Here is a 27817-nt window from a genome sequence, read left to right on the forward strand (position 1 = left end):
TTACAATAATTCTTATGTTATAGCTTATTGACATACCACTCAAAAATGTACTGGATGATAAAAAGAAACTCACAGGAGAGCACACCAGAAGATATAACCAGCCTACTGCCAGTGAAGTAGCCATTATCATTCCAGGTGAGTGGGAGGACAATTTGGACCTTGTGCTCCACAAGAGGGAAGGCAACCTGCAATGCATCAAAGAATTGAGTAGATCCTTATCACCCTCCTCATTATGTGATGATGTATCCCTACAGAGAAGACGATTTCAAACTGGAGATTTCGCATGCCTGTGAAAGGTCTACTTATGTCACCATCTCCAAGTTCGGTAGATTCCACCTCCAAGTATGTGACCCTGATGTACACTTCAGCCAAGTCATGCTCTGCAAGCGACTGATTCAGCAGTACGCCTGCAATCAGTTTATAAAAGCCGAGGGACCTCAAATATGGTGGGCAGGTGTAAACCAGAAAGTCGTCCGTGCCGAGAAGTACCAAGGCCTGATGGACGCCATAGATGCAAACAATGATGTCATTGCAGGCCAGAAGATAATCCTGCCTCTGAGCATCTGTGGCTTTCCTCCCTGGTATGCCGAAGCATTTTGGGATGCCATGGCCATGGTCAGAGCAATCAACAAACTGGATCTATTCATAACTGCCACGTAATCCCAAATGGCCACAGATTGAGGAATCAATTTTCCAGAGTGAGAGGTCAAGTGACAGACCTGACATCATAAGGATCATCAATATCAAGCTAAAGGCAGTCAAGACAGATCTTAATGAGAATACAATCTTTGGCAGAGTTGGAGGATACTGCATCGTCAAAGAAGACCAGAAGTGAGGTCTCCCCCACTGCCTCATTCTTCTTACATCAGAAGACGAAGACAAGCTACAGCAGCTGGACAACACTGACAAAATTTTTCTGGAGATGTACCCAACAAAACCGTAAACCCCCACCTCTACGACATCATCACGCAGAACAACATCCACGGCCCATGTGAAACGGTCAACAGAAGCTGTGCCTGTATGGCAGACGGCACCTGTAATAATGTCTCCCCTAACGAATGCACAAGCCATTCTGTGCAGACCTAATCATCTTCCCAAGAGTGCCAGAGATGCTTGAAGCATCTGGAGGAAATACACACAAAATCTGAATGAGGAATGTCCAGGTGTGCGAGGCTGACAATGCATGGGTGATGCCATTCAACCCACAGCTGTTACTAAGATGCAACTGTCATATTTACTCTGAGGTGGCTTTCTTTGTCAAAAACATGAATTACTTTTATAAGTACATGGCCAAAGGCCCTGATTATGTTACAATGAAGCTGGACAATGGACAAGAAGTTGACAGAACTAATGACGAATTCAAGTGATTCACTGATGAGGCGCTTCCGAGGTGTACTGGATAATCTACGTGTTTCCCATTCAGCTCAGGTATCCACAAGTGGAGAAGCTGCCGATTTACCTGGAGAACAATCAGTCTGTCTTGTTTTACAACGAAGATGAAGCCATAGAAGGTACTGGAAATGGCCCTCCAAAAACAAAGCTAACTGAATTCTTCAAACTGAACAGAATGGATGCTGATGCCAATCAGATTCTCTACCCGGACACTTGCAAACACTACCGCTGGCTGAACAGCCAGTGGAAGAATTGCCCCCACTATCAGTGAAGATTAGAAATACATGATGAAAAGGATTCCTCTCAGTCAGACAAGATCGGGCATATGCCTGTTTTCAGTCTGAACACATAACAGTAGCAGCTATTCAACATCCACATGTTGCCTCAGCACGCCACAGGAGCCAAGTCGTTTGATAATATTCATGTGGTCAACAGCACACAACATCCCACCTGCAAAGCATTGGAATTGTTGGATGATGAAACAGAAGTCAACAAAGTGCTCGAAGAAGCAGCAGCTGTGGTTCAGGGTGCCACTGTGAGGCAATGCTGCTGATTTTCAACTGGCCATCAGACGTAACCAGGTTTTGGGAGTAGCACCGTTCAGAGTTGATGGAAGACATCATGCAATATCGCCAAATGGACCAATCTGACAATGCAGCCATTGACATATGTCTTCATGATAATCAGTCTGTTCTGCAGCAACACGGCTTTGACCTCAGTAACGTCCAAGTGCTAACTCCAAGAAAGACTGCTGAACAAGACGGTGTCCCAGGAGTACTGAAGGATGTCATATGATACTGAGAAGCTTCAAGCATTTCTGGCCGATGATCTTTCCAATATGGCTCTAGAGCAGGCAGCTGTGCACACAGCCGTTATGGAATATGTTGCTGGTGATCACTTGCTTTGTTTACCTCGGACACCCCCAGAAGATCCAGGAAAACCTTTGTTTTGCTCCTTCTCATAGCTAAAGTTTGTTCACAGAGAAAAGTTGCTCTAGCAACAGCCGTGAGTGGCAATGCTGCTAATCTTCTGCTGAATGTAAGAACACCACACTCATGCTACAAGGTGCCCTTGACCATCAACATTACTATAACGAGAAGCATAACCAAGATAGATGCTACAGGTTGATTTATACAGGCATGTCAGTTACTGGTGATTGACGAGGTGTCAATGCACCATTGTTATATATCTGAAGACATTGATTGTACATTGCAAGATGTCATGGGTTCCAGCAAGCTGTGTGGAGGCCTGACGGTGTTGTTTTCATGCCATTGGCGGCAAATTCTGTCAGTTGTGTGATACAGAGGCCGAGATGACATTGTGAAAGCCTGCTTGGAATGTTCACCATTGTCGGAGCACGTGTAAGTGCTACACCTCAGAGTGAACATGCGAGTTGAGCTTGGTGATGAAGACATCGATCAAAACTTTGCTGATGAGCTTCTCGTGATTGGAGAAGGCAGAATACCTACCCTGCCAGAGCTCGGATATATCAAGATTGCCCTACAGGAACACTACATACTAGAGTGTGCTTCCCTCTAAGATCTTTGTGACTTTGTTTTCGATGACGCTTCCTCGAAGTAGCAGGACGGGTCATGGTTGTGCAGCAGAGCTGTACTGTGCATTAACGAAGTCACGGACAGAGCCAACTCTTGCATACTGGAGCAGTTTCCAAGTGATCTTTGAGAGTACAAAGGAGTACAAAGGAAAGCAAACAGCAACAGACCTTATGGTCCATTCGAGGCTGTTTGGTACAGAGTAGACTATGACTCCAAGATCTAACTCTACATGCTGAAGGATAAGAAGAGTAAAGCAAGAAGGCTCCCCCCGCCTCCAAACCCTCCAGCCAAAACTGGCAAGAAAAAGTCAGAAAAACCACCATGCAGCATGGAAAAACTGACATGGAAATTTCATAGGAAAGACTGAAAAGGAAAACTACATTCTGTAATACATTATCTATAAGCTACCAGTATGAATAACCTGAAAGAGAAAGTAGTAAAGTACAATGAGTAATCGAATAAATAAATAACTAATGCATGTCACTGTACGGGTATGTTGAGTTGAAGGGGCATCTGCGGACACAGAGTGGAAATTGCACAGTGCACAGTGTGGATATTCAGGGGTGGTGTGGCAGCCTTGCCTGGCGCTATTAAGGTAGGCAGCAGTCAATCAGGCCCCAGCTCCATTCATTCCACTGAGACTAGGAACGTTCGCATGCAGGACAGCAAACAAGTCACCTCCTGAAGCAGTGACCCCTGGTACATTAAAAGAATCCCGATGGTGGCCACGTAACTAACAGGGACCCTCAGTGATCCTCAACCCATCACAGGTCGAAAGTATGAGTGGTGACCATTAACTCAGGGCTATCTGTGCATATCCTAGTCTGTGCATATACTATATTTGCATTTAATAAATTGATCCAGGCTCTAAAAAACTAAAATAAAATAAAACAGAAAATTATACGTACACAAGTGCTTTATTCAGGAGTAAACATATTAAGCTGGGGGTTGGATGCCAAATACTTATCCAGGCGACCTTTAAATGTTTGTACTGTATTACAATCTATTACGTTGGAGGGCAGTTTATTCCATATATTTACAACTCTAATGAAGAAGAAATGCTTAGCTTCATGCGACTGGAATCGTTTGCCAATTATTTTATGCCCAATGCCTCTAGTGTAGTTCGAGTGATCAACTGTGAAGTATTTATCGACAGCCATGTTATCATGTCCTTTGAATATCTTGAATACTTGAATTAAATCTCCTCGTATCCTCCGTTTTGTTAGGGTAAAGAGATTCAGGGTTTCTAAACGTTCCTTGTACGGTTTATTTCTCAATCTAGGTATCATCTTTGCCATCCTTCGCTGCACTCTTTCAAGCTTATTCATATCCTTTTTATAATACGGTGATCAAAACTGAACGCATTACTCCAAGTGCAGGCGTACTAAGGAATTATACAAAGTGAGGATGATATTATCGGATTTATATTCAAATGCTCTGCCTATGAACCCAATCAATTTGTTGGCTTTTTTCACAGCTTCTGTACATTGTTTGCTTGGTTTCAAATCATTTGTTATTATAACTCCTAAGTCTTTTTCATGGTTTACCCTATCAAGCTGGACATTATTCATGCTATAACTTGCTCTTACAGTTTTACTGCCAATTTACTGCCAATTTACTTTGCATTTATTAATATTGAAATCCATTTGCCAGACTTGGGCCCGGTTAAACAGTTGATCAAGATCTCTCTGTACTGCCTGTCTTTGCAGTGCTGTATCTGCTCTGTTACCTATTTTAGTATCATCAGCAAATTTTGAAATCTTACAACACAATCCTTCGTCAATATCATTCACATATATTAAGAAAAGAATAGGTCCTAACACTGAACCCTGCGGCACTCCACTTGTAACGTTTATCCAGTCTGACTCTTTTCCATTTATTACAACTCTTTGTTTTCGTCCGGTGAGCCAATCTTCTACCCACCCGAGAACACTGCCCCTGAAGCCGTGTGCCTTTAGCTTCTGAAGGAGTCTTTTGTGTGGAACTTTGTCAAAAGCCTTTTGAAAATCAAGATAGACCACATCAACAGAGCTAGTCTCGTCATACCTGTTCAGTATGTCATTGAAAAAGTCCAGCAGATTCGTGAGGCAAGAGCGATTATTACGAAAACCATGTTGCGAATCTTTTATGAGACTGTTTGTTTCTAAGTGTTTTACAAACTTGTCTCTGATAATAGTTTCAAGCAATTTGCAAGCCACCGATGTTAAACTAATTGGGCGGTAGTTTTCTGGTTGGGCTATGTTGCCATTTTTTAATATTGGGGTTACGTTAGCAAGCTTCCATTCATGTGGCACCTTACTGCTCTTAAGTGATAAGCTAAAAAGTTCAGCTAAAGGCTTTGATATTTCATTCTGTAGTTCCTTCAATACACGTGGGAATATTTTGTCTGGTCCTGGTGATTTATTCTCTTTTAATCTGTTTATTGCAAGCAGTACGTCGCGATCGCTGACTGTAATGTCAGTGATTAGGTTGCCCTCTTCTATAGGAACTGGGGAAACAGTAGGAATTGTATGTATATTATCTGTTGTAAATACTGACGCAAAGAAAGTATTAAGATTTTTCGCCATCATAGTTTCATCATCAGTGTGCACTCCGCTATCTGTGACTAAGGGACCGATTGATGGAGTTAATACCTTTTTGCTTCTTATGTAACTGAAAAATTCTTTGGAATTTGATTTACTGATACTTGCAATATGTGTCTCAAGATTTTTCTTACTGCATTTAATTAATTTTTTGGCTTTTCGTTGAAGGGCATCGTATTCATTTTTATCACTTTGACTCTTTGTGGTATTATAATTCTTATATGCAAGATTTTTTGCTTCTAGACAATGTTTAACCCGCGGCGTCCCGTTGACGTTCTTCCATGTCCTCACGTTTTGTCACTGCCAATCCCGTCGACGTACTTTAACGTCCTGCAATTGCAAGGTTCATAATTTCCACAATTTTCAAAATTCGCTCGAGATTTTCGATTCGCCCACCTACCCAAGCCTCCCCTACCTGCCGCCAGGCGGGCAGCGTCCCAGACCCCGCGTGACCCGTGCTCGCCCTTGTCTCGGTCACTCACCTGTTAGCAGTGACCCAGGTCAGACATGGTGCGTAAAGGTCTCTCAGACGACGAAATACAATCCGCCCTGGATGCCTTCACTGGAGATAGTGATTCTCCACTTGATGATGATGTGGTGGATCGAGATTACGTGCAGCCCGAGGAGGAAATAACAAGCAGTGATGAGGAGGTCCCTTCGCCCTGGAAAAAGCAGTATGTCACATATAATAAGGCAAGGGAAGGCCAGCCTGCACCCAAACCACGAGCACGGACCTCTCTCCATCCCCTAGAGAGAGATTCTGATGAGGACGAGGATGAGGACGATGACGATGACAGCGGCTTAGGACGTGATGTCTCATGGTTGGGGAAGGAAAAAATCTCACCCCAAGGATCAGAAGGTGGGGTGAGAAGGCAAATAAGGTATGGTCCTAGTGTTTTGTCTGGGGAAGGCGAAAGTGGTGTGGTGGGAGTGCGGGGTGAAAGGGAAAGTGGTGTGGCAGGAGCACGGGGTGAAAGGGAAAGTGGTGTGGCGGGAGTGCGGGGTGAAAGGGAAAGTGGTGTGAGGGAGGCAGCACGAGCACGTGGTGCACGTAGGCCTAGGGGAGAGGAGGTGGAGTCACTCCCCAGCACGTCTTTCGCCACACAATATTCCCAAACTTCCTCCCCACAGCCCCAGGATGTGGGGAAAGCAAGGAAAGGGAAGGGAAAGGGTAAAGGAAAAGGGAGAGGGAATAGAAGTGCGAGTGATGAAAGGCGCCGCTTTCCACCTCCCCAACCTCCCCCACCACCACCAATGTTGCGTTGTGCTTTCAGCCATGTTTCAGAGAGTACCATAACTTCCTACACTACTGAAACTGTGTGGGATGGCGATATGACGCTCAGTATAATGGTAAGGCCAGTCAGTATGTGCTAAGTCTTATATAAAGTTGAAACGGGTGTAATGTTTGCAGGAAAGTAATGTATAAGTTGAGAAATAGTGTAAGTTGAAAGAAATTATATCAAAACAACACCCACTGTGTAAATCTGCGAAAATATGACGCTCAGTATAACACTCTGGTCAGTAAATATGTGATAGCAAGAATATAAAGTGGAAACGGGTGTAATGTTAGCAGGAAAGTAACGTATAAGTTGAAAAATAGTGTAAGTTGTAACAATTGATGTCACGAGTACACCCACTGTGTAAATCTGCGAAAATATTACGCTCAGTAGAACATTCTGGTCTGTAAGTATGTGATAGGAATGACATAGTGTGGAAAAGGGTGTAATGTTAGTAGGAAAGTAATTTATAAGGTGAATACTAGTATAAGATGAAACAAATGATATCGCGATAACACTCACTGTGTAAATATGCGATAATATGATGCTCAGTAGAATAGTAAGGTCTCCAATTATGTGATAGCAATTATATCAAGTGGAAACATGTGAAATGTTAGTGGAGAAGTATTATATAAGTACAAAAATAGGTTGTACGTTGAAATAATAGTCATAGCGACTTCACCCTCTGTGTTATTATGCGCTATTATTACGCTAAATATTTACGTAAGGCCTGAAACTATCTCAAAACAGTTCTCTAAAGTGGAAAAGTGTATAATGTTATTAGGAAAGTATTATGTAAGTTGAAAAAACACAATACAAGTTGAAACAACAGTCACAGCGAGTTCACTCACTACGTAAATAAGCGCTAACATTAGGCTAAATGTTATCGAAAGGCCTGTGAATACGTAAAAACAGTTCAGTAAAATGTAAAATGGTATAATGTTATTGGAGATGTATTATGTAAGTAGAAAAAATGATATGTATCATGATTCAGCAATGTTAGTGATTCATCGTGAACAGTTTGGCCGATTTCGCTCGGTTCGCCAGATGGTACAATGCTTATTTCACCTCTATTTTTGTATAAAATCCAATTTACTCTTGTATCACATGTTTTTATGTTTGTAATAAATACATATCTACTTACTTTCATTGGTTTCCCAGACTTATAATACCACAGAAAACGTGAGAGCCTCAGACCACCTACAGAGAACATGGTACCAGGTGTGACGAAGGTATACCTGTTTAGGCCACTTATGGACCCCGGTGAACACTTTCTTGGTGATTGACCATTGTTTCTGACCAAAAGCTAAAGTTTTAGCAAAAAAAATTTGGGTCCAAAAATGGTCGGGATTGGGGGGTACCAGTGGTGAAAAAATGGTCAGGACGGGGCGGGTTAATGTTGGAGTTCCACCAATTGGGTTTAGAATTTTTGGTGGACCTTCTGTTGCGCACAGAAATACATAATTGATGGCACTGTTGAGAGTTTCTGCAAAGTAACTCCACGCGTCATTGATATCTAAAGTTTCGACAGTGGGATGCCAGTCAGCTGCACTTGCAATTGCCTTTAATTTCTTAAAATTTGCTCTCTTAAAGTCAGGCACTTTCTCACAACTGGCCTTGACACTGTCATCACTGAATTTAATGTTAAATGTAACTATGTGATGATCACTTGTACTAAATTCTTCTCCTACAATAACATTACTCGCTACATTTTCTGATGTAGCTAAGACAAGATCTAGGATGTTAGCTCCACGTGTCAGATAATTTACAAATTGCTACAAAGAACTTTCTTGCAAATTTGTATATAGGTCTGACCCTGTGTGTGAGGATAGGGCTTCTCCCCATTTGGAACTGGTAAATTAAAGTCACCAGTTATTACAGTGCTTTGCATACAAGATAGTTCGGTAATTTGATTGTAGATTTCATTATCAATGTTGAGTGGCTGACCAGGTGGACGATAAATTAACTCAAGAGTGATTATATGACAATATTCATTTCTAAGCTGAATATAAATAGTGTCGATGTTTTCAATACTTGGCTTGGTAATTTCGACTGGATGAAATCCTGATTTAACATATAACAACACGCCGCCCCCTGCTCGATTCTTCCTTTCACAACTGAAAACGTGATAGCCTGGTAAATTAAACTCTGCTAGAAAATCTCTCTGCTCAGTATTTAGCCACGATTCTGTTACTCCAATTACATCATAATCTTCGGTGAAGGCAAGGGCCTCTAAATCAGAAAATTTATTACGTAGACTACGAGCTTTTGCAAGGATTGCTTTAATGTGCTTTCCTTTCTGATGTGGGGAACTTCCATTATTTATTGATTTATCATATTGTATGACATCTATGTTTGCCTCCCGTGATGCTTGTTTTTTCTCCAGTAAATGACCAAAGACAAGCTGACGGACAAAGAAGAGGAGCACAGATACCCTGAGGAATTTATCAACTCATCTGCAGCATCCAGGATGCCACCACACCACCTAACACTCAAGATAGGCTGTCTAATCATGTTGTTGCAAAATTTGGATCCTGCCAATGGCCACTGCAGTGGCAGCAGGTATGTGGTCAGGAACCTGCTTGACCATGTGATTCATGCCGAGTTGGTCACAGGTCCCTATGCAGGTGATAGGATTTTCATACGAAGAATCCCAGTCACCCCAAACACTGAGCTGTTCACCTTCACAATGCAATGGAAGCACTTTCCAGCTTTGCTTCGGTGTAACAGCAAACATGGCACAGGGTCAGATGCCGAAGAGAGTGAGTGTGTGCATGATGTCTGACTTCTTTTCCCATGGCCAGCTCTATGTTGCCATGAGCAGAGCAGGCAGTGCAAGAAAAAAAAATTTGCGTGGTGCCACAAGGTAAGAGCAACAGCTCCATTACCGTAACACTTAATATTGTGTACTGCAAATTACTGTAAGAACTGCATGTTGTCAACGTGTTTGCGACTTTCCAAGCATGAATATCTTTTTTTTTTTTTTTTTTCCAGTCTACTAAATTCTGCACCCTGTCTGTTGGAAAAATGATACCACCACCTGGACTAACCTCTAGGCCACCAATCTGGATCATCGATGCCGAGAACACCTTGACTCATTGTAACAACCAACAGTAACCAACACAGCAAGGCCGTGCACATGTGGGGCGGCCCCCCTATGTGGAAAAAATGAAAAATTCTAATGAAATAATACTAAAAACACAACCCATTAAATGAATTAAATCCTTTTAACCCTTAACCCTATTCGGTGCACCCCGTATCATTTTTGATACGCCCTAACTAATTTTTGCCAATAAACTCTAGTTTGTAAGCAATGCATGGTCTCACGATTATTTTCTTGTTAAATTACTGGAAACACAACAAAATAGTGATTCTGAGCGAAAAAACTGGGTTGAAACGAGCGTTTTCTCTAAAATTAACGATTTTTCCCCGTGGAGAGCGCTAAACAAAAAGAAAACGCTCGAAGATGAGTGGAATATCTGGGACCTTAGCCTACGCAAGCCTAACGGGCATCAACACAGCTTCCAGACGTACGATACGTTTCCTATTTTCATTAAAACTACTTTATTTTCTATGTATTATTCATTGTTCATACTTTATGACTCCTCATACCTAGTGAAATAGTTATTTCATTCACTAATTTTATTATCTATGTATTATTCATTGTTTTTTCTCTATGACTCCTCATACCCAATGAAATGGTTGTTCGTACACATACACACAGATACACACATGTGCATTGTATTGTGCACACAGATACACACACGTGCATTGTAATGTGCACACACACACACACACACACACACACACACAAACCTCGCGGCTCTCGTGTAGGCGTGCTGGATGACGGTTCAGGGATGTTCTACGTACGATAATTATCGTATTTGTACTATAATTTGGGATGCTTGTACGATGTACGATATCACATTCAAAATATACGATAATTTTTGTCTATTTCAGCTTCCCTAGATTTTTTTTTATTTTTTTATATATACTGCAGGTTAACAACACTCACTATTCCCGCCACACGGTTCATTGTGCCCACACCCCAGTAACCCACGCTTCCCCTGAGTCACTCACGAAATTCCTTTCCCCTCCTAGTCCCATGGGAGGTCAGGGCCAAGCCCGGCCGACCCCATAAATGTCAAGGACTTAGAAGTTCAAACTTTACTTGGTGCTTGGTAGTGGTCTGGTTCAATGCCCTGGCCAAGCTGTAGTGCTGCTGTACCCACTACCCACTCTGCAACTTTGTATAGGACTTCAGTAAAGTCGTAAGTACAGTTGATATGCTGGTATACATAAAGCTTTGTAGGATATTCTTAATTTCTTACCGGGAAACGTGAGTGTAAGAAAGGCAAAAGTAATGTACCGTCTTAATTACTAGTTTGTATTCACCTAATTGTGATTCTCCTGGATTGACTCAGTCAAGCTCATGATGCCCCGTCTACATTTACTATTTCATCATACTTTCTTTACACACCATCTCGTCTGGTAACTTGTTTTAATTGAAAATTTACCTGTACGATAATTTTAGGGTAATATACGATAATTTTCATGCTACGGTACGATATATTGGGTCTCTGGGCAGAACATCCCTGTGACGGTTAGTTAGGCATTAATTAGGGGACGGGGTGGATGTGTCGACGGACGTAGTCATTGCTTTTATTTTCGACTATGTTGACCCAGTCGAAGATTACTTGGAAGAGGTAGTTGGCGATGATGATGATGATGACCTTGCCTTGGATAGAGTAGCTGAGGGCGACGATGTAGATGATGATCAGAATGTTGACAAAATGAAGAAGAGTGGGTACCACTCAGAAACAGAAAGCCACTTGTGAAAAATAGATTAATCAGTTCTTTGGACCAGTGCTTGAACAAACATAATTATGACGAATTTGTCCTGCCACACGAGCTCAGGGAATATACCTGCATTTTAGAGAAACCCCAGAGAAAATTAGATATCGGTAAGTCAATATTATGGACCAATCATACAGAAGGTAGGCCTGTTGAGAAGGTATTGCCTAGTGAAGGATGTTTTGTTAGGAGAGGCAAGGTCAGCTAATACAGAAATAATGGCATGGGAGTTGTTTATAACATCTAATATGATTGATGGTATTGTAACCCATGCTAACACAAGGCATAATTACCGAAATTTCTAATACTGACTGCTGAAATACCAACACACGTCAAGATGACTGATGCCATAGAATTGAAAAGCTTTTTTGGCCTGCTCTATCCAAGAGGTTTGTTGGGACAAAATAAATATTGCTATAATCGTCTCTTCATGGAAGGGTTTGGTCACCCAATATTTGAAGCCGTCATGTCAGTAAAACGATTTGGTTTCTTTCATGCCGACATAACTTTTAACAACATTGATACCAGACACCAGAGATGGGTACACGATCAACATTGATACCAGACACCAGAAATGGGTACACGATCGGTTTGCAGCAATCAGGGAGCTTTTTGAACAGTTCAGTAATTGTTGTTGCTCAGTGTTAGAGCCAGGTGACTTCTTGACCACTGATGAAACGTTGTATGGGTGCAGAACACAAATAGGGTTCAGACTACAATAAGAGCAAACCCGTACTCTATGGCCTCCAATATAAATCTATTAATGCTGTTAGATATCCATTTACCTTTAGGACAGCTGTATATTCAGGTAAACCTGGAGAGCCAGGACCACACTACATACGCGGTACAGTCCCAACAGTGAAAGCTCTGGTAAGTCAGTTACAAGACTCAGTCGACCTTAGAGGTAGGATTATTAGCCTGGATAGCTTGTACACCAGTATAGAGTTGCTGGAGTGGCTTCAAACACAAGGTATCTCAGCCTTAGGTACTATAGATTCTACTAGGAAAGGCATACCACCAGAGATAGTCACAGAAAGGGAAGATAGGTCATACCAAGTTTACTGGAAGAAACACGGGGAGGAAATGACACTGAATCCTATGTAACACCCACCAAAAGCAAAGGTAAGAAAGATGTGTTACTTCTGAGCACAGTTTCCCCTATATTAGGCATTACCAAGGATGATGATATGAAAATATATATATATATTATATATATATATATATATATATATATATATATATAATATATATATATATATATATATACATATATATATATATATATATATATATATATATATATATATATATATATATATTTAAATTGTATGATTTCACTAAAGGAGGCACTGACATTATGGATCAGAGAATAAGTTTTCATACAGTACACACTAAATCTAGAAGATGGACAGTGAATGCCCTTGGCTACATTGTCAACACTGCCAGAGTAAATTCACAGACAATTTATTCGTTATATAATAATCAGGACCCAAGATAAATTGCTTCAATCTCCTATGGCTGGCAGTTAGTGAAGGCATTGTGTAATCTGCAAATTGAAAGAAGAAAAGTTCAGGCTTGTGGTCTGACCAGGAATACAATAGCTAAGATGAATCTGATGCTCGGACAGGGAGATGTAGAGGAGGCCGTCCCAGAAGTAACACATGAGAATAGGTCAGGCAAGCAGCACAAGTGTCATTCATGCCTGGAGTCTCTTTATGGTCCAGGATACACTCAGAATCGCCCCAAAGCAAAATCGTCCACGAAACAATGTCAAGTATGTCACAAGCACACCTGTGATCAGAATTGAAATAAAGTATGTATGAAATGCTATAGTAACATGCCCAATCAGTGAAAGTCTTGTTTTGGAAATTAAGAATGAATATGCATGTCTGTGAATATAGATTATGACTGAGTTTACGTTATATACGGATTATATTTTTGTTTAAAAATTTCCTTATATGATAGATGTAAATAGAGATACGGAAGGTGAGGATCTTGCAGCATAAGAATCCTCCGGCTTATATTAGTTGTAAGTGTAGAGTAAAAAGGATGTTCGAGTGCGTAGGATCAAATACCGCCGGAAAATACATAGAAGCATAGGCATGGATAGCCCCAAGTTAACGGGCTGTGGGTCACTGAGGGCCCTGTTAGTTAATTGGCACCCGGAATCTTTTTAACTTACCAGGGGTCGATGCAACAGGAGGTGGATCAGCTGAAATGAAGCATGGTCTCGCAGTGTAGAGAAGGAGCTGGGGCCTGATTGACTGCTGTCTCCCTTGAAAGCGCCAGGCAAGGCTCTGGACCTAACCCCTCATATCCACACTGTGCCTGTGCATTACCCAGGGAACAGCTTGTTCTCCGGTTACAAGAGATATAGGGTTTAACCAGGAAGCTACAGGCTGCTCTAAGTGATTCAGTAATCCAAAGACTGGCACGTTTCCTGGTTAACAGTCTACTCGTAAGAATTTAATGGTGATCCCGCATGTACGGAGCTTTGGCTGGCAGCTGCATTTTCTCGTGGTGACTACTAACAGAGGATCAAGGGACTGACTTCTGGAGAGACTGACTGGCTGACCGACAAAGGTCTCAGTGATAGGCTAGTGATTGACCAGTGGGAAAATACTAATAAACTGACATCAGAAGGACAGTCTACTGACTAATTTGTCGGTATTTTGGGATTGACTGCCCCACTGAATAACCATTGATTTATACTGTATACTGATGATGTTTTGGGTATAACTATTCATAATTGAATATTTGTTATTGCATTGCTCTGAATACTCCTTGGGGCGTAGCATGAGCAGATAGAGCTACCGTGCCCTTTGAATAATTGGTTATAACTAAATATTTCTCTGTGCCCTTCAGTTTTAATTTGCAGTACTCAGATTTAGAAATACCTATATAATATATTGGTGACAACAGATTCAGCCTTCTCAAGGACCTCCTTCAGCTGTAAGGAGTGAGAAGCAGGTAGACCTTTATTATACAACAGAGGGGCAGGCAGAATAGGAGGTAGGTAAGGCACAAGGCTGTTGATGTGGAATTTTGCATTTATTATGCAATATGTATGCCTTTTCAAGCATTTATCTCCCGTACATCTACCGCCTTCTGCCTTATCTACCTCCTGTACTCCCCGGCCCTTTCTCACTCGCCATCCATTTGTATGATAAAGGTCTACCTGTTTCTCACTCCTTAGTTATACGTGAAGTGGGTCCATGAGAAGGTCGAGTCTGTTTTGTTCTCACGAATAGATTATATTTCACACACCAACACAATCCTCACAAACCACCACAGACCTCACACACGAGCACAATCCTCACACACCACCACAGTCCTCACACACCACCACAGTCCTCACACACCACCACAGTCCTCACTCACCAACACAGTCCTCACACACCAACGCAATCGTCACACACCACCACAGTCCTCACACACCAACACAGTCCTCACACACCACCAGTTCTCACACCACCACTGTCCTCTCAACACAATCCTCACACACCACCACAGTCCTCACACACCAACACAGTCCTCACACCACACGTGTAAAATTAATTAAGAATAATCTTTTACTTCTATAAATTCATTATTATATAGTGGTAATGACATTTTAAAAATAAATTACTTTCTAAAGGGAGGAGGTTGGGGAAAGTGGTTGGTGGGATACATAGCGAGTTGGGTCCTCGTCCCGTATCCTGGTTACACACTTTTTTTGAGTGTGGCTGAAACTCGCTTAGCTAAATATTATATTCAGTCATTAGAAAGAAATATATGGTAGTATTCTCATCATCATCATTATGTACTTTCAATTTTTAGTCCACAGCAGGACTGAACTCTTCACTTAGGGAGGTTTTAGTCAGGAAGCCCTAACCCACGGCCCTGCACAGTTGTTGACTTTATACACGGGTTTTATTCGCTCCTGTGTAGAGCACAGCTGTCATGTGTGGGGAAGCTCCCCACACAGTTCTTCTCAACAGGATGGAGTCGGAGACTTTTCGTCTCATTAACTTTCCTCTTACTGGCTCCCTTCAACCTCTGTCTCTTCGCGGCACTGTTGCATCATTGTTTCTTTTCTATCGCCACTTCAATGGTCACTGCTCCTCTGAACTGTCTGTTTGCATCCCTCCACCACCACGGCAGGCACGCAGCACCCGTCTTAGCAACAAACTCAGCCCTTTTCTGTCCAACTCTCTAATGCAAGAGTTAACCGTTGCTCCAGTCATTCATGTATGCAACAGGTCAACTCTGGAATTGTCTCCATCTCTGTTTTTCTTACTGCCTACGGTCTCCAGTCTTTCATACACAGTGTGCCCAGGCATCTCGAAATGAACTGATCTTGAATTTGACTCTGCTGTCGTTTTTTTCTTGGAGGGAGCAATTTGTAGGTCCTGCCCTTTGGTTCCTTCTTTCTTGCATTAAAAAAAAATACTTGCATGTATAACCAGAAATTATTTACATGCTTACATTATTAGATTTCCTTGACTAATAGCTACCTCTCCATCAACTAGTCTACCTAGTACGGTAGTAAATCCACTGAAAGTGGGTTTAGGAGTTATGATGGTAAGGAAGAAAGGGAGAGTATTAGTGGTGGCGAGTGAGAGAGATGGTGGTGAGAAAAAAAGTGGTGGTAGTGAGACAGGGAGAGTAGGGTAGAAGGGAATATAGTGGTGAGTGTGAGGGTGATGGAGGGAGGGAAGGTGGTGGTGAGGAAGATGGGAGGTGGTGAGTGTGAGGGAGGAAGGGTGGTGATGATGAGGAAGATGTGTAAGCTATCAACTTCCATGTTATGGACGGTGTGTGTGTGAGACAACAGTAAACGGTTTATTGATACTGCAGCCCTCAGACTGAAAATAAAGCCTACAGCTTTGATATATGGCAAACATGATAAGCGTTGGTGAATGGTAAAATATATGGTCATTTGATATTTACATTAATTTTAAATTTGATAATAGTTAAACGTGTGTGTTTGTGTGTGTGTGTTTCAGTGCGCGCGGGTGCGGTACGATATGTTTGGCGGCGCTTGCCTTTCAACGGCGCCGACGTGTCCGAATGCGTTCCTTTCACTTCGTCAAACCAATAATATTACTCAAGATTCTTTTCACGATACTAGGGTCGTAAGTGTGGGAAATCGCCAAGGGTTGCACCGAATAGGGTTAAACCGCGGGCTTGTTTTGCTTTGACTTCCGGCTCCCGCGGGCATATTCTCGCTCCGACAGACTCTCTAAAAATATGTGCCAAAAATCAGTTATTAGTCCTAGAATATTAAAATTACATATGCTTATGGCACATACGTTCAGCTTTCTCCTGGGATGTTTGTTGAGCTTTCGTCGAGTACCGTAGGACTTGTGGAGACCTCTGAAGTTGGGTAACGAAGTCTTCACTTTACACTTCCCAACAACCCTTAATATGATTACCACAGCCTGATATTATCACTAGAAACACTATTCTATTATTCTCAAGTAGTTTGGAATCCATACTCCAAAAAAAAAAAAAAGACTGTGAAAGCAATGAAAATTACGAGGGCGTATGACCTTCCCACTTCCAATCGTTCACCGCTGGTGTTCTGTCGTTTATTATTCATAAAACTCCTCACATTTTATATTACTATTACTATATAACACATATATATCTACAGTCTTTATCCATAAGTTTCCTTCAGTAATAGTAGTTTATTGTCACTGTAGGCATTCAATTTCTTTCAGTAAAATACGTAGCATTCACTTTCTTGTCCTGTATACTAGCATTGAGTGTGAATGTCACTTTCACCTTCACTCTCATAACTCATAGTATTCATACATGCTAGAGTGAAACTTTCACTTTCATTACTCCTAGTATATACTCGTATTCTTATAATACTACTCATATATATTTCTATTTACATTCTCTATTTTATTTACATTATTTACATTTCTATTTTATTTACACTGTGTTAGGCAATGTCACTTGGAGTAGCTTAAAAAATTATTTTCCACTGTTCACTTATATTTACATTCATTGCTTTCACTTGCTGTTTACACATTATTTACACATTATTTACATTTCCACCTGCACTGTTTTACTCACCAGAAAGATCGTAGTCACTCTCTATCATTTGTCAGCCCTTTACCTCTTTCCACACGAGGTTTAGTAGGGGGTAGAGGTCACACACCCTTTGCATGGGGCTAAAAAGCAGCGGAATTTGACAGGCGCGAATCCGACGTACTTTCACCTTGAAAGATGACAGTAAACTGATAGTGGTGGCCTCCTGCCACCTGGCTAGGGTGAGTGCAATACTGCCAACTTCAGCCTTGTGAAACCTGGTAATATATAGCAATGAAATGATTGGCAGGACACCAAGACAATACATAATAAATTAGGTAGCTCCAGGTGAATGTAAATATCACTTAGGGTTCTCCCTTCCCTCCTTATATGTATATTTATTAAGAAAGTAGATTATACGGCATATTTCAAGAGGAAATAAAGCGAAAATTAGCGAACGAATGCACATGAGGTGTTGTCAGGTGATAATTAGCCAATTCCAGGTGTATGGCAGTATCACTTACCTTATTTCTTTTTTGTATATATTATTTGGTATAAGAATAGGGCATAGGGCTTTTTTCAATGGATGAAATCAGTAGAAAATTCCAGGGAAGATTTACTTAGCATAGAATACAGTGTGGTGGCCTGCAATAATTAGGTAGTTCCAGGTGAATGTAAATATCACTTAGGCTTCCCCCTTCCTTTCTTATATATATTTTTATAACGAAAATTGATTATAGAGCATATTTCAAGGGGAAATAAACAGCGAAAATTAGCGAACGAGTGCACATGAGGTGTTGTCAGGTGATAATTAGCCAATTCTAGGTGTATGGCACTCTTACTTACCTTATTTCTTTTTTGTATATATTATTTGGTATAAGAATAGGGCATAGGATTATTTCAATGGATGAAATCAGTGAAAAATTCCAGGGAACATTTACTTAGTGTAACATGGCTGGGCAGACGAGAGGAGAGGGTAATGGAGGGGAGGTAGGGAGGGGAGTCAAGAACGGGGAGAAATGGCTAAATTGTCAACAATGGATGGGAGTATAGATGAGATTAGGAGTGCTGACTAGCGTTGGACATTGGCAGTACTGATAGATGATACAAGCCACCACTTGAAAGCCCGAGCGAATTCAAAATAACTCAGAATCACAAAAGTGATGCCCCACGGTATGATCCCTTGCTCCCAAGCATCACGAAAGTGACGCCCCGTGGTTAAGGGGTTATGAGTGTTGCAAGATAGAAAAATAAAAGATAAAGTTAAGAGATTCTACAAAAAATAAGAAAGAACGAATTAAGAAGTTTCACAAAGGTCCTAGAATGTTTTGTTACTAAAGAGAAGAAATGGAAGGTCATGGAAGGGTATTGAAAAGAATGGAAGTTGTGAGAACGCAGTGAAAATTTATAGAATGTTTCATAAAGGTATGTAAACTGTACTTTTGTGCAGAGATTTAGTTTATGGTCAGAAATCAGAACGTGAAGAAGTGTTTTCTCTGTTATTCCTATGTTTATTAGTGAAAGATGCCAAGTAAATGACCGAAGTCTTTGTTTCACTTCCAAGGTTCTGTAGAGTTCAGTAAGTACATTATCTTGAATTTGTACCTCAATTGCAATACCTAAGTTTACCGTACTGCGTTACTTAGTGGGTAATTAAGGCGCTCCAGTTGGATTCAGCCTGTGCAGGTTTACATCCAAGGGATGGTTGGGGTATATTGCTCAAGTAATGCCATTCAGGGATGAGTGAGGCTGGTCACTCATCTTGAATGTCAGGAAGAACTTGCCTAGCCACGGGCTTCTACGTTCATAATGAGACAACACAGAATTAGATGAATGAATGAATAAATGAATGAAAGTGAATAAACTATGTTATGAAAGTTTTTTTTTTTTTGGCCCCCACCCCCCTTTCAAAAATCCTGCACATGGCCCTGCAACACAGCTAACCAGAGACGGACACTCTGGGTCGAAGGCTCAGCCTGCCTCCAGGGCCTAGCCAACTTGGCTTGCTTAGGTGGCCAGATCAGCTAATAATAATGAGAATAATAACCAGGCCATAGAGCAGGAAGAGTTTGGCCAACTCTGTTTCAGACCTCACCTCGAGCGGTCACCTGTGATTGGCCGATAACAGGTCACGTGACATATGGACGCCATAATGCATCCTCACCTCACCTCCTCAATTCCCTGACTGGCATACGATAGCACAGAGATCAAGGGGGACGCTAAACTTTCTACAGCCATAACACCTGCCATATACTGTACCTGTATTTGCCAAGAGATAGTATACTGTGCAACCTGGGGATATTCCAGCTGCACAGGTAAGGGTAAGATACTGCACAGGTTTCCTAGAGATCCCACAAGAAGAAAAAAATGGGAAATTAAAGTCCACTGGAAAGACTGAACACCACACAATTCCTATTTGTGTTTTATGGGTGTATATCTGTTCTCATTCTCCCTAATTTTTCTGCTCATCCGTCTGTGTATCTATCTCTTAAGATTCCTATCTGTTGTAACTATTACTGTAGACTGAGCCGTACTAAACTTCTTAGATAGTTAGGCTGATAGTTACTTATTTGTTTTCAGTTCGGTTTGATGTAAACTAAGGAATATATATATATATATATATATATATATATATATATATATATATATATATATATATATATATATAACATTAGGAAGAAATTGCTGAAGAGATTCTTCACTGTAAGGCGTCACATTTACTCCAAATAACACCAAAACATTTGTAAAAATGAGGATCAGCGCTATAAATCTGGAGGTGAATTAGGAAGCAAATGCATGGTTATGAGATTTGTTGTAAAGAAGAATAAGTAAAAACGTTCTCTAACCCCTTAACCGCGGGCTTGTTTTGCTTTGACTTGTGGCTCCCACGGGTGTATTCGCACTCCGACAGACTCTCTAAAAATATTTGCCAAAAATCAGTTATTAGTCCTAGAATATTAAAATCAAGTATGCTTATGGCAGATACGTTCAGCTTTCTCCTGGGGTGTTTGTTGAGCCTTCGTCGAGTACCGTAGAACTTGTGGAGACTTCTGAAGTTGGGTAACGAAATCTCCACTTTACACTTCCCGACAACCCGTAATATGATTACCACAACCTAATATTATCACTAGAAACACTATTCTATGATTCTCAAATAGTTTGGAATCCAAATCCAAAAAAAAAAAATTGTGAAAGCAATGAAAATTACGAGGGCGTATGACCTTCCCATTTGACATCGTTCGCCGCTGGTGTTCCGTCATTTATTATTCATAAAAACACTCACAGTTTATATTTCTGTTACTATATAACACTTATATATATATCTACAGTCTTTATCCAAGATGATACAGTACTGTTGAGTGAAGATGAATGGGAGCTGCAAGGTTTGTTGAATGAATTTGGGACAGTGTGTAGGAGGAGGAATCTGAAAGTTAATGTAAACAAAAGTAAATTTATGGTGTTTGAGAGGAATGAAGTCACAGAGTGTGCAGTGAGGTTGGATGGTGAGGATATGGAGAATGTGAGTGCATTCAAGTACTTGGGTAGTGTGATGAGTAAGGATGGAACTTTGGGGGATGAAGTGCGTGAAAGGGTACAGCAGGGAAGAAAGGTTGTTGGTACACTGAAAGCAGTGATGAGAAATAGGGAGGTGAGTATGGAAGTTAAGAAGTCACTGCATGATAGTATTGTGATCCCTACCCTGACGTATGGAAGCGAGGCATGGACCTTGCAAGAGGGGGAACAAGTCAAGAGTGAGAGCAGTGGAAATGAGTTACTTGAGAGGAGCATGTGGAGTGACGTGGAGGGACAGGTTGACAAATGAAGAAGTGAAGGAACGCTGTGGGGTGGATGTGGATGTGCTTGAGAAGATTAGGAGAAATACACTGAGGTGGTTTGGACATGTGAAGAGAATGGAGAATGAAAGACTGACTAAGAGGGTGTATGTAGGTGAGATGGAGGGAGGGAGAGGGAGAGGTAGACCGAGGATGAGGTGGAGGGATGGAGTTGAGAGGTATATGAGGGAGGGGGGGTGAGTTGGGGGGAGGGTAGTCAAATGGTGGGTGACAGAGGACTTGGAGGCGTTTTGTCTGTGGCCACCCTTTGCGGGATTAGGGCGTCGGGCTATAGATAGATAGATAGACTTTATCCATAAGTTTCCTTCAATAATAGTAGTTTATTGTCACTGTAGGCATTCAATTTCTTTCAGTAAAATACGTGGCATTCACTTTCTCGTCCTGTATACTAGCGTTGAGAGTGAATGTCACTTTCAACTCTCATAACTCATAGTATTCATACATGCTAGAGTGAAACTTTCACTTTCATTATTCCTAGTATATATACTCGTATTCTTATAATACTACTCATTTACATTTCTATTTACGTTCTCTACTGTATTTACATTATTTACATTTCTATTTTGTTTACACTGTGTTAGGCACTGTCACTTGCAGTAACTTATAAAACTATTTTCCACTGTTCACTTATATTTACATTCATTGCTTTCACTTCCTGTTTACACATTATTTACACATTACTTACAATTCCACTTGCACTGTTTTACTCACCAGAAAGATCGTAGTCACTCTCTGTCAATTGTCAGCCCTTTACCTCTTTCCACACGAGGTTTAGTAGGGGGTAGAGGTCACAGGGCCCTTTGCATGGGGCTAAAAAGCGGCGGAAGTTAGCAGGCACGAATCCGACGTACTTTCACCTTGAAAGACGACAGTAAACTGATACTGGTGGGCCGGGGTGGCCTACCTAGGGAAAATGCATTACTCCCAACGTCAGCCTCGTGAGAGCTGCTAATATATAGCTATGAAATGATTGGCAGGAAATCTAGACAGTACATTATAAATTAGGAAGTTCCAGGTGAATGTAAATATCAGTTAGGCTCCTCCCTTCCCTCCTTATATATATTTTTATTACGAGAATAGATTATACGGCATATTTCAAGGGAGAACAAACAGCAAAAATTAGCGAACAAGTGCACGTGAGGAGTTGTAAGGTGATATTTAGCCAGTTCCAGGTGTAAGGCACTCTCACTTACCTTATTTCTTCTTTGTATATATTATTTGGTATAAGAATATGGCATAGGGCTTATTTCAATGGATGAAATCAGTGGAAAATACCAGGGAAGATTTACTTACCATAGAATACAGTGTGGTGGCCTGCAATAATTAGGTAGTTCCAGGTGAATGTAAATATCGCTTAGGCTTCTCCCTTCCTTTCTTATATATATTTTTATTATGAGAATAGATTATACGGCATATTTCAAGGGGAAATAAACAGCGAAAATTAGCGAACGAGTGCACGTGTGTTGTCAGGTGATAATTATCCAACTCCCAGTGTATGGAACTCTCACTTACCTTATTTCTTTTTTGTGTATATTATTTGGTATTAGAATAGGGCATAGGGCTTATTTCAATGGATGAAATCAGTGGAAAATTCCAGGGAAGATTTACCTAGCGTAGCATGGCCAGGCAGGTGAGAGGAGAGGGTAATGGAGGGGAGGTAGGGAGGGGAGTCAAGAATGGGGAGAAATGGCTAAATTGTCAACAATGGATGGGAGTACAGATGAGATTAGGAGTGATGACTAGTGTTGGACATTGGCAGTACTGATAGATGATACAAGCCACCACTTGAAAGCCCGGGGGAATTCATAATAACACAGAATCACAAAAGTGATGCCCCATGGTATGATCCTTTGCTCCCAAGCGTCATGAAAGTGACGCCCCGCGGTTAAGGGGTTAAGGCTGTAGGTTATAGTATGTCGTGTATGTAAATATTTTTACTCTGTATAGATAAGTATATTAATAATGTTGTATAAGTAAAAAAGTGGGAAAGATAATGAAAACATTCAAGGACCTAGCAACTTTTGTACAGGATGTTGAAGTTAAAATAAAGTTATTCATACTTGCTTCTAGGCAGGTATAGGGGAGGCCTTGGCTGACTTTTCATTTTCTTTCCTCTTGTTATTATGCATTAAAAACGTACTATCATAATTATCAGCCATATATATATATATATATATATATATGTAAGACCAGTACCGACCGAAATAAAGGACTTGGAGGTTGATACTTGTACTTTGAGTATTGTTTCCATACGTCCGGAAGGTGACGTTTAGATGCAAGATGGTGCCCAGCACAGTGGTTGGCCAAACTCTTCCTACTCTATGGCGCTGATAATAATAATAATAATAATAATAATAATAATTAATGAATATTATTATTATTATTATTATTATTATTATTTTTATTATTATTATTATTACCATCACCACTACTGCTACTACTACTACTACTACTACTAATCCATCCTTCTTTCCTTCCATCCCCTTCTGTCTTTCTTTCCTTCATTCATTCCTTGTCTTTCTGCCTGCAGTTGACTTTACACTCCCTCTTCTGTCTTTCATTCCTTCATTCATTCCTCTTCCTTCTGCCTGTGAGTGATTCTACACTGAGTGACAAGCCAAATGGTTTCCTGTGCACCAGGAAACCATTTACTACGCTGGGTGATAACCATATAACCAAATTTTGGCACCTGGTGGTTTAGTGGGTAATTATTGTGCTCCAGTCGGATTGAGCCATTGAAGTTTATATCCAAGGGGTGATTGGGGTTTATTGCTCACGTAATGCCGCTCAGGGATGAGTGAGGTTGGTCTCTCTCATCTTAAATGTCATGACCAACTGCCTAGCCCTGGGCTTCTACCCTCCTCATGGGGCAACGTAGGATTGGATGATGGATGGATGGATTATTATTATTATTATTATTATTATTATATACTGTGGGATGAAAATGTTAAGCACAGAGGGGAAAGACATAAATTTTTCATTGTCAAGGTAACCCGAACATTTTAGGCCATCTATTGTCACAAGGCTTTCTTCAACAGTAAGTGAATCATGGGAGCCTGAGAGTTGTCACCTCTGATCCTTTAATGATCTGAGCAACTCTTGTATTTCAATACACTTACCGACAGATATCTTTTATTCAGTTGTAAGTCAAAAAACATTTGAACGACTTCGACGCCTTTGCTGTATATTGAAGGTTTTATTATCTCGATGAGAAACTTATTGAACTACAAGAATAAAATATTTCACTCATAAGCTGTTACATTGAAAGAGATCTGCCTATGCATCTGACTGCCATCTATACCCTGTTTGATTGATCTGTGTACCTGAGATGTATGGAACGAGTAGGGTGTGTTTGATTTGCGGCTGCCGATTGGCTGCCGATGATGTCATCGCAACAGACGCCAGATGATTGATAATATTTATATTGATGTATAATCCTCTTGTGTTACTGGAAAAAGAAAAACTCAGGCCTTCATTAAAAAATAAAAAAAAACGAATATATTCAATTTGTTCTTCTGCTAAACAAGATAACGGTCTGTATGCTTTAATTACTATATATATATATATAAAAGAGTACTCTGCATGACGAATGTTCACATATATGTTGATGGCAACGCTGTCGCAGAGAAGCGTTGTCAGAAATTTTTATACACTCTTTTCTGATGAGTGTGTCTAACAACAAATGTTAAATTTAAATATTAGAGGTCTCTTATGAAATTAGGGTATAATTAATACCTTAACTCGCGAGTACTTATCTCCTTATATCCTAGCTAGTTCCCCTAATTTGGCCAAATCATAAAGGTTACTTAAGCCGTGTTTTTGTCGTCCAAGCTGGAGCTTGGGATTCGAAGCGTGCCTTGGGGTGCTTGGTTTCTGTCCGCAAAAACAGTCCAGGATACTTAGAACCGAAAAATTACACGTGATCGCATAGTAAACAGATGGGTTCACCGAAGATGATCTTCTGACGAATATGCAACTTTACGTAGCTTGTATTTCTGCTGAAGTGGCTCTAAATGTCGCTAATATTAGCCACCTGCACTCTAATTTTATGTACATCGTGCTAATTTCATGATGTTTATCATTTACGTATCCTTGCTGGTCATTCTCACTCTCCCCAAGCTTGTTTTTTTTTTTAATGCAAAGAAGAAGGAACCAAAGGCCACGAGCCCACAATTATTGTTCCTTCCAAGAGAAAAACAAAATACAAGAGAGAGACAAATTCAAGATCCAATCATTTCGAGATGCCGACACACTGCGTTTGAAAGATTGGAGATCATGGGAAACAGGAAACACAGAGAGAGGAAGACAGTTCCAGAGTTGACCTGTTTCATAAATGAAGGACTGGGAGTAACGGTTAACTCTTGCATTAGAGAATTGGACAGAAAAGGGATGAGAGTTTGCTGCTAGACCGTTGCTATGCACCCGTCTTAGAGGTGGAGGAATGCATGCAGACAGTTCAGAGGAGCAGTGACCATTGAAGTAGCGATAGAAACGAGATAAAGATGCAACAGTGCGACGAAGAGACAGAGGTTGAGGGGAGTCAGTATGAGGAGGAGAGTTAATGAAACGAAAGGCTTTTGACTCCACCCTATTGAGAAGAGCTGTATGTGGAGAGCCTCCCCACACATGAGAGTTGTGCTCCACACAGGGGCAGATAAAACCTCTGTAGAGAGTCAACAATTATGCAGGGGTAAAGAAGGAATGGAGTCAGCTTAGCACATCTAATCTCTTGGAAGCAGATTTTACAAGAGATGTAATATGATCTTTCCAAGATTTTTTTTTTTTTTAATAACAGAACAGAGGAAGGAAAAACAAATGAGTAAAAAAAAACAATCCATACACCAGATTACTGGCGTCCTCCGTTCATAAAATATCTGTAACAGTTAGACTTGAACAGCCGTGGGTTGAAATTTGGAGGGAAACAACTCTGGGGAAGCGAATTCCAGAGATGCAGTTCGGGGAATGACAGAATTCTGATAGGCAGAAGTTCTGCAATATGGCTGAGTGACATTCCAGTCATGAGCACTACCAGATGCCCGTTTAGCACGAGGGAAGGCATGGAGAGGTGGCACCATGGACGCAACTTCGTCTGAGTATTTGCCAAAAAAATTTCTGTAAAATAATGCAAGGGAGGCAACATTCCTTCTTACTTGTAGGGGAGGTAGTTTATATGTAATGACAGGGTTGTTAATGATTCTAATAGCTTTGTTCTGAATTTTGTCTAGTTGTCTTAATGTAACCTCTCCACAACCATTCCACAAGGGTGAGCAATATTCAAGCTGAGAGCGCACATGACTCTTATAAATTATAGCTAACTGCTCATCGGCGAAGAAGTTACGGACTCTGTACAATAATCCAAGTTTCTTTGAGGCAGTTTTAGCAAGTGATCTGACATGAGAGGTCCAGCTGAGGGCATTGTTAAGTGAGATGCCAAGAATTTCAATACTTTTCGAGATGGGAATATTAGTAGTACTGAAGGTAATGTACGAATCTGGCAATATCTGTCTATTAGTAAACTGTATATATTTAGTTTTACTAGCATTAAAGGAGACAAGGTTGTTTTGTCCCCATTCACTGATCATAGATAGATCTTGATTTATGGAGATGGCTGTACTGAGTTAAGAGGTAGAGATATTAGACTTTGTAAATGGGTGTCTGAGTGTGAATTAACTATGTAGTGTTGAGTCATCTGCATATGAGTGAATGGGATTGTGGGTGACAGATAAGAGGTCATTAATATGAACCAGGAATAGGGTTGTCACCAGAACTGATCGCTGCGGCACGCCGGCGTTAATTGAGTGGAAATTGGAATATACATCATCTACTTTTACTCTTATTTTCCTGTCACTAAGACATGAAGAAATCAAAGAAACAAAAGACGTTAGTCCATAGCAAGGGAGTTTGGACAGCAGGGAACAGTGCCATACTCTGTCGAAAGCTTTAGAGATATCAAGAGCTGCTGCATGAGTTTCTCCAAAAAGATCAATTGATTGATGGATGGTACGAGTTAAGAGATTGAGGATGTCAATGGTGGATCTTTCGTGGCGAAAACCATATTGTCTATCACTAATTAAGTTGTTGGATTCAAGATGTTTAACAATGTGCTTATTAATTAAAGTTTCAAATACCTTACCAAGAGAAGATGTAACAGCTATTGGTCTGTAATCGGAGGGGTCAGACGGACTTCCTTTCTTCGGAATTGGGTAGATATTGGCTTCTTTCCATGAATTTGGGAATAAAGAAGTAAGTATGCATAGTCTGAATAATTACGCTAGGACAGA

This window comes from Coenobita brevimanus, chromosome 61, assembly GCF_032717465.1.
Source record: "Coenobita brevimanus isolate Jiangsu-jjx chromosome 61, ASM3271746v2, whole genome shotgun sequence".
NCBI lineage: Eukaryota > Metazoa > Arthropoda > Malacostraca > Decapoda > Coenobitidae > Coenobita > Coenobita brevimanus.